This window comes from Panthera tigris, chromosome B3, assembly GCF_018350195.1.
Source record: "Panthera tigris isolate Pti1 chromosome B3, P.tigris_Pti1_mat1.1, whole genome shotgun sequence".
Classification (NCBI taxonomy): Eukaryota; Metazoa; Chordata; class Mammalia; order Carnivora; family Felidae; genus Panthera; species Panthera tigris.
Genome location: NC_056665.1, coordinates 127059936 through 127066416, shown reverse-complemented (window position 1 = coordinate 127066416; position 6481 = coordinate 127059936). Strand labels below are relative to the sequence as shown.

The following is a 6481-nucleotide window of genomic DNA, read 5'->3' as shown; positions in this document are numbered from 1 at the left end:
ATATTGACAAGATATCAAAGTAAATTCTCTCTCAACCTTATTGGCTCACATTGAGAAAACAACAATGGCCAAAGATCAAAACTAAACAATGAAAGGGGAAAATGAAATTTAAAAATTAACAAAACTTTTATTTTTTTGGTAAAGCCTGATTTCCACTCTTTTTTCTTTTTTTTTTTTTTTTTTTTTTTTTTTTCTGGAGGAAAACTGGACATCTCATTGCATCACGGCACCAAAGAGTCTATAAGGGGAAATGCCTGTAATATTAACTCAAACATTTCAATTAATAGGCTAAAAGAGGGGGGAGCATTTGTGGAGAGAGGAATAAATCCCTCAGTCATAAAGTTCTGTGATGCCAATTAAAATGCACTCCCAAGTTGCAAAGCCGCTGGCAAACTGCAGAGTGTTTTCAGAAAATAATTCTGGAGAGGGTCTAGGTGTCACAGGGGCTTTTAGCATTCATCCTTAGAATATTTCATCCACAAATATAACTCCATGCAAAAGCAAAGAAAGTTTGCCAAGCACAGAATTTCATTTAGCACCCTGGTAGTTCACTTAATTAGAATAAACCCAGACTTCCTTAAGACTCTTTTGTAAGCCTAAACCTCATCACCACAAACTGACTTTTTAATTAGGTGGTTCTTAAGAGCCTTTGGGCATGTAATAAGACAGACTGTAAATATAGCCCTTAACACACACACACACACACACACACACACACACACATACACATGCATGCACACATACAAACACTTTTAGAGAATCTATCAATGGATAGAAATGATATTCATATTACTCTCCTGTGATATGAATTCAGGAAAGACAAATATTAACCTTTACAAGACTCAATTTCCTATCTTAAAAATAAGATGAAAAGAGTTACTGCTTCACAGCTGCTACTTTGTTTTTAAGATTAAATAAGATGATAATTTTTGCAAAGTGTATGGTACAGCACATGTATGATAAATTCAAGCAAACAATATTTAAGCTAGTATCATTGAAAAGAATGACAAAGGGAAGTCAAAAGTCCTGAATTAGAATCCTTTCATTGTCATTAGCTAGATGCATGAACTTAGAAAAATCTCATTTTAATAAGTTGTCTTAGGTGTCCCCATATGCACCACTAGAATACATTCAGGATATGAGCCCTTAATTTTATTACAATCTAGCTATGATTAAATCTGTTAAGAATTCTCAGCAGCTAATTTAACTAAAGTTACATAAATCTTTCCATTAGGCTGTCCTTTAAAATTCATATTTTTCATATTTTGGACAGCTTGTACATAATAAGAACTTTTTATTAATTTACTCATGAAAAGACATCAAGATTGAGTAAATTATCATCTTATAATAAATTACCTAAAGACTGGCTTTACTCAGTTACTCAGTCCTTGTTTTCAAAAGAAACCAAAGAACTGTAGTAACTGAAAACAACCACCCCAGTAAAAACCATTGAAATCATGAAAAAACATGGGGAGAAGGGTAAGAAGACACCATTTGAATTTAATCAATGACCAGGAATGATGACAAGGAATTCACAGTGGACAACTTTAAAGTAAAGGCAGAAACCCTGGGCCCTTATCACCAAAGCAAAGTTGTGCCATGAAGGTTGGTAATGAAACCTGGGACGTTTGGAATTTTTCTTACCTATCTGCACTGGGCAAGGAGGCAGGATTTTAAGTCCCAGATCGCTTCAGGTAAGAAATCCAATAAGAGATAAAGACGTTGCGGAGTTCCCAATTTGGTAAAGACAAAACGTAAATAAATCTCCCAGGAAAAAAGAAAGCAAGAAAGAAACAAAGCTTTGGAAAGAAGGAAAACAGTCTTGCAAATTGGTAACCAGAAGCTGCCACTCATACATTCATGGGTCAAATCATAAAACAAAGTGGAATTGACTCATTACAACTGAATGAGAGCTGAAACAAGCTGTGTGTTACAAATTGGGAACTGTAACTATTTTGTTGTACATTTCATGTAATTTCACATTTCACATTTTCGCCCAGCTTACATTTTCACCATGGAAATATGGGGTATTGAAAAAACAGGACTTGAAAGGGTCTGTGCCTTGTGGTTGTGTCGCAAAAACACGGAAGCCCAAGTTTGGCAGCCTTCCAACGGATTTAAAATTTCCCTAATTCACCCATAAATAGGACAGTTTCTCAGTTGAAGAACTATGGTAACTTCAGATCCCACTGTACATCTATTTGCAGTTTATCTTGTTGTTTTAGGAAAAGGAAACAGTCACAAATATCTATATATGACTTAGGAGAACCTGAAAACCGGAAACTGAATCCCTGACCAAGCTGTTTTCCCTTCCGTTTGGGAGGGGCCAACTGCAGAGATCGCGAATGACATCATCAGTCATTGAAATTGATGAAGCTGCTAAAATAACATTTTTCACCCCAGTGTAAACACTGATGGATCCTTGGAGGGATGCCTTACATTGCAAGTCTAGGATTTAGTTTATAGGTCTGACAAGTATGACCTTTAAAATAATGTATTTGCTATAAAAAAGGAAAGAAAACTCTTTATAACTAAAATATATTGCCTACAAAATCACTTTCCAGCAAGTAGTCTGATTACAATCAAAATAACACACCAAAATGAAACAGTTTACCTGTGATCAATTTAATGTGGTTGTAAAATGCTAATTATGAGAGAAAACACATTCAAAGTTTGTGGTACCGTCTATAAAATTTGCAGAGAATCTAACATTCAGTGATGTGTAGCACATATGGGTAAGCAGATGGCCGAAGTATTATTTTTAAAAACAGGACTTTTGCTGACAAAATACAGAATTGGAATGGTGTGATTGGAAAGCTAAGAGGATGTTATTTATGAGGCAGTAAGCTCATGCTCAGTAATTGAATTCTTGCTAAATGGCAGATAAAAAGGACTTGGGGAAAAAAAAAAAAAAACAGTGTTTGCAGCTATATAAATGAATGAGAAATTCTTCTGACAATATCCTATCTGAAATTTTCATCCCAGTTCATCATCTTTCACTTCTTTGGCTTTGGGGGACCTATAAGAAGACAGCTACTTACCGCATCAGCCTTGATTCAGGCAAAATGCCCCCTCTTTTCTTTTTGACAAAATTCTGGGGGCAGGGGTGATGTAGTAAAACTATTCTGTGGTCAACTGCAAATTAGATACAAAATACTTTTTTAAATCTCCCTACAGAAGAGAGTATATAACAAAGACTAAGTTGGCCACTTAAAATAAGTTGGTCAAAGAATTCCAGCTTTCAGTTTTTACTGCTAAGAGAGAGTACATCTTTAACGTTCTCAATACGCACACAGAAGGTATCTGGGTGAAATGATGAATGTGTTAATCAGCGTGACTGTGGTAATTATTTCACAACGTATACATATATCAAACCTCACAATGTGCACCTTAAATAGATACAATGATATTCCAATAAAACAAAATATCCTGCTGCTTCTCATACCTTTTCTTTGAACTACTTAATACTCATCATATTTGAATGAAATCTTCTGGGAACCTATATGCCTTCTTGGATTTGCTGTTACCCTGCTGAAAACAGGGGTTATCTCTTGTACACTTTTTTAATTCTCCTAACCAAGCATTCGGCTTGGTCTGTAGTAAATGCTCAGAAAAATTTTACTGAATAAATTAATAAATCTTTGTTAGTCAGTTAATACATTTTAAACCATCACAGTTAAAATTACAACAATTTGGGGGAAGGTGAACATTCAATGTCTCTTTAAAAGTGACCATTTTTTAATAAAGGACATTTCAAAAATTCTATTATAAGAATTAGCTTCTATCTCAAATTCCCTGCCTAAAGGTGAATTATTATTAGCACATAACTTTAAGGCACAAATTACATTTTCAAGTCATCTAAAGACTAGGTGCAAAATTCTCTTAGTAATCTTTCCAAATATTTATAATAAATTAAGTTTTCCTCATATTTTACTTCAAAATATTTGAAGAAATTCCATTTTGTACCCCAATTTTGTCTCTTGTTATATATCATAGGTATCTCTTGTTATATATAAAATACATCTTCAAGTATATATTTCCCTAGTTGAAACTTGACTAACAAAAAGTATGTAAAAGGAATGTAATATATAATTTTGTTTTTGAAATCAACATTTTATTAACGTCTTCCCTACCCTTCCAAAATCTATTCCAGCAGATTTTTCTCTTTGCTCTGGGCATCATAGACACCAAGGTGGGACCAGCACTACCCCCACCCTCATCTCCGCATGCCCTAAGACGCAACCATGACACCATGGTTCCTTTCCAAAGACAGGCCACCACAGAGTGGACTGGGGCCAGGAAGAGAGCAATCCCAGCCAGGCCTTGGCACAGTCCAGGTTAACCAGTAAGGACTCCAGAGCTATAATGAATTCAATTCTGTTACACCTCCGTGGTGGTGGTTGATGATACATGGGGGACAGCCCTGCCCCCTGATTGACCCCGAGGCATCCCTGGCAGAGGTGGAGCCCCAGGCTGAACTGAAGCATCAGCTGGCTCCAGTGGTTGGAGGCGCTTCCATGCCTGGTCCAGGGCGGCAGAGCACCGCCTTCCCCTGGGTAGGCTGCAAACCACGTGACCCGTGATGGCAAGATGGCGCACCACCGCGTCATGTACCGCACTAGCGCGCCCAGCACCGACGAGGAAGTGCAGTCTGAGAAGCTCATGGAGCTTTGGGGACCACACCTCACATGCAGATGAACCCTGCACTAGCCTCACGAAGCCAGAGGTCACGGCGTGCACAGAGGCGGGTCTGGAGGAGCTCTCCCCCTGTAGCTGGGTGCCGAGCAAGAAGGAAGGGGGGCTGCTGCAGACCACAGGGGAGGGGGTGTTTGGAGACCTAACACTGGGCGATTGCCGAGGGAACAAAGTCACCGTTTAGTGCATTAACAATGACGCCACTGCCCAGGCCTTCCCAGCTTCCATTCTCAGCCACCAAACAGGTTGGCCATGGCAAATGGGCACTGCTTCTGGGAACGATTGGTGGAAGCGAAAGGTGAGCACTATGTCTATAGGCCCTAAGTATGTGGCCAAGGGAGCCTGGTGGATTATCTGCCTGACGGACTGTTTCCTCAAGTTCTCACTAGAAGTCTGCAAGGCCACGAAGTACCTGGAGGGCAACTACCTTGTGCCCTGGGACCTGGCTGTTGCGATGTGCTAGTGTCCGAGGACAACACGGCCAAGGTCAGTGACTCTCCGCCTCACTGAAAAGGCCTCTAGCAGGCAGAACACAGGCAAGCTTGAGATCAGGTGGACAGTCCCTGAGGCCCTGAGGAGAGAAGAAATTCTCCACCAAGTCTAGCATGTAGAATTTTAGAATCTGGTTTTGGGAAATCTACTCCTTTGAGTGAATGCTTTGTCCAAGAATTCCCCTTAAGGACCTAGTCCCTCAGGTGGAGAAGGGCAAGGAGATGGATGACCTTTAGGGCTGCCCACCTGGGTGAACAAAGTCAGGAAGAACTACAGGGAGCTGGGCTCTGCCCCGCCACATTCCTTGCAGCTATGTGAGCAGCTCCTGCGCGTCAAAACCCACAAACTGAGTCTGTGACTACTGCCTTCCCCCCAGGTCATGGGCGTGTGGGGACTGAACCTGGATAGGTTGAGGCCTGATGCCCTTTCTCACTGGGCCCCAAGCTGAACTGAGCCCAGAGGAACAATGGGCCTCTTTCTTCTGTCTCAGCCTGTGTACCCTCTGGCCTTCAGCCCAGATCCCACTTAATCCTGGAACCTTCTCTCACAGACCTACCTGCAGGGCTTCAAGGTACCCACTCTAAGTGTCAAAAAGGGAGGATGTAGACGCCCCCTACCATGGCCAGGCTTCCTCTAGCCTCTCATACGTCCTTCTTAGACTTTTGCTCCCTTCCTTTTTTGGGATTTTTATTTTTACTGTGTGTTTTTATCATAATTCTTATTACTAACATTCAAAATGAGAAAGAAAATACCCAGGAAATGGGAATTTTATAAGAAACACAATTCTTATTTTTCTTATTCTACCCACAAAGTTTGGGGAAAGGAGGCCTCTCTCTAGGGACCCATCGCTGGAGCCTTGTTCTCCATACCGTGATCCCTGTTGGGTGATGCCTCAGCCTCTGCCTTTTGCTCTTGATGTGTTACACTGTTCATGTGTACTCAAGGCAGACATACATCAAGGACTTATGGAGGTCATGTGCTGTTGCAGCCCACCCACCTTCCTTGTGAGGTGGAATTGTAATAAACCGCTCCATAAGGGAGACAAAAGTATGCAAAGACACATAATATTAGGATAAACACTGGCATCCATCAATTAGCATGTAAAATATTATTTGTTGACACTATTAGAGTAATAGTAATAATCAGAATTATACTATCCTGGAGACTTTTGATATCTGTTAGGCAAACCAAGCATATATGTTTACCAGGACCTGTTTTCTAACACATTTCTCTTAACAATGGAGGCATCAGCATATGCATCAGGTAAAAAAGATCAGTGAAACTCTTCACTGTG

General features: G+C 40.2%; 1 pseudogene; it reads left to right on the top strand.

The window, feature by feature from the left end:
• Positions 1-4582: 4582 nt before the first annotated feature.
• On the top strand, positions 4583-5545 carry LOC102955766 (annotated as a pseudogene).
• Positions 5546-6481: the final 936 nt, after the last annotated feature.